Source organism: Helianthus annuus, chromosome 10 (genome assembly GCF_002127325.2).
Source record: "Helianthus annuus cultivar XRQ/B chromosome 10, HanXRQr2.0-SUNRISE, whole genome shotgun sequence".
Lineage (NCBI taxonomy): Eukaryota > Viridiplantae > Streptophyta > Magnoliopsida > Asterales > Asteraceae > Helianthus > Helianthus annuus.
The window spans coordinates 51,382,486-51,385,290 of record NC_035442.2 but is presented as its reverse complement, the minus strand read 5'-3'; positions in this window follow the sequence as shown (position 1 = coordinate 51,385,290).

The following is a 2,805-nucleotide window of genomic DNA, read 5'->3' as shown; positions in this document are numbered from 1 at the left end:
TTTTGTTCCACAAAGACGATTTACAGAAGACAGTTCACCAGGAATCTCTATCAATGTAGTATGCTTGTATGAAATAGAGTTCTTATGACAGATCAAAACTCGATGCAGTTCTTAAAGATTGGAACCCTTATCAAATGCCGGTTGGAGTATTGGAAGATCAACGGAAGATCGGTCAATTGAGGAAATTGCACAACACCCAACACGGATACGCGTACTTTAAGGGGGAACTATTATACAAGGAGCGTCAAGATACTACTTACCCGGGTCATCGGTCAAGGGGGAATTCGTTAACACAGAGAAGATAAATACTTGACTGAAGATCGATTGCAGTTGCATTTTCAGCATTCGACAGCAACGGACAAGGGGGAATTTGTTGATGCAGATTTTGTGTCCGATGCTTGTCGAATAGATTAGATTTATTTTACGCTGAATTTGTAATAGTTAGTGAAACGGTCAAACGAATGTGTATTGACCGGCTCGTTTGAAGTGGTCAAACGAGAGGGTTATGTGTTTGATCGTGTGTGTGTGCAAGTGAAATGGGTGTGGGTATAAATACCACCCTTGTCTTTCATTTTCAAATGAGAGAGTTGAGAAAGCGTTCTCAGTGAGTTGTGAGCAAGGTTTTAGACCTTGGGGAGAGATCACCACTTGGTCTCTCCCCGGATGTATACTCCTTTGGTATTAGTTCAGTTATCTTGTAATCGGGTCGATTTGTAATGTTTTACTACCAATTAATACAAAGAAGTTTTGTTTATCCGTCTCTAATCTCTCCCGTCTTGAACCGATCTCACACGAATCACGGTTTCGGTCCCAAAACTCGGTCCTACAGATGATGTTGTAGAAAGATTCAAATTATATTAAACAAGTTAGTCACTAATAATAAAAAAAAACCTTACTTAAAAAAGAGAGAGAAGAGAAACTCTAAAGGTGAAAAAAATACATACAAAGATCTGAAACGATAGTGGTCAAGCCCATGTTTGATACCACCTTTGGGTTCCCCATCTTTCCAACCATCGGAGTCTAGAGAAAGAGTTGAAATCCAGTAACCTAACTTTGTAGGTGAAGATGAAGAGCAAATGAGGCAATCTGCAAGTAAAAACTCCATTGATAAGGTTAAAACTGACAGATAATTTGAATGGTGGGGAGATGGCTAGGTGATACTGTTGTCAAGTCATTCAAAAACGTGTTGATGCACTTTTGTGTCTGTAACTAGTCTTGTATTTACAATGTATTTTGTACGGTCTTTTGTCGTTTATCGAGTCTGTATTTGCCGTCGACCAATTTGGATATCCTCGTATCCGCATGTGTCCGACTTGTTTGTCTCCTTTTGGAATGTAATGATAACACGAACAATGCATGTTACATACAAGGGTATTTCTGTTATAATGATTGTGTTTGTTTGTGGTTTGCTGCAACTGTCTGTTTGCAGCAAACAGATCACATATTGCAGCCTTCGACGAAACAGACTGTTTCGTCGAACATATGATGACCAAACATGCCTTGGTCATTTGATTGTGTTTCGTCGTGATCAGCGACGAAACAAACTTGTTTCGTCGTCTGATTGGGCTTGTTTTGGCCCAGTGTCTGGCCCATTGTGTTTCGTCGAGCCCAAGTTAGTTTCGTCGATTCCTTTAGCCCAGGCTGCTATATAAACACATTCTGTTTCGCTTAGAAGGCAGAGATGAGAGCATACCCTTAAAGTCATTCTGTCAAAACTGTGTTTGTATCAGTTGTATTTCTCATCCAGTTTAATCAATCGATTGTGGTTCATTGGTTAAACCTCGTTGTTACTAACTTCTATGTTTGATTTGGCTTAGTTACGTGGATTTCGCACACGTGACTTTGTTTGCTATAAACAAGGATTTGGTTTTGTTATCGATCATCTGATTTCAAGACCTACAAAACCCGATTAACCTACATAGCTAGAGTAAGCAGGGTATCGTATCCGTGAGGAGCATGTGGTTAGTATTACATATTTCGTTTGATTATAAAAAGTAAAACACAAAAATTTGATTGGGTGAATTAAATTAATCTTAACCTAAAGTGAAAGTTAATTAAAAAAACAAACAAACAAACAACACACAAAACACAACACGAGACAAGAAACAAACGATCACATCTAGGTTCGGGTCTGACAGCATAGCGTATAACCTGATTTATTTACCACGTTTGAAAAAGCTACATAGACATAACTTGTTTCAAAGTTTGTTTGAAAGACAATTGCAAGACTAACATATCCGGTTATATTGACTTCACGACTACCGAAAAAGAACACACCACCAACATGTATTGACTTCACGATTTAAAACACGGAAAAAGAATACAACCGTATGGTGCATTGACTTCACGATTTAAGACACCAAAAAAGAATATCACTGGGATATTATCGACACTAGAGTGTATTGATTTCACGATTTTAAATACCAAAAAAGAATACAAACTAGAATGTAATCTCATCCACTATCAACTTTTGTAATAAGGATTAACACAAGACAAAGGAATCCGGCCGTATTGACCTCACGATTCGTGACAGAAATAGTACACATGCTAGGATGTCGTCTAAGTGAAAATCAATCCGTACAATATGAGACCCATAAAATAGATTTAACAAAGACTAATCTTTTTATACCAAAAGCTAAACACAAACCCTAATAATAAAAAAACATATTCAAATTATTCACTAGTAAAATAATAAAAATATGTTCATAATCGTTCTAGCATGGTCCATAAATTAGATTGAATACATATGCATACCCCAAAATCCATTTAAGCCCATTAACATAACAACCCACATAATTGCCATCT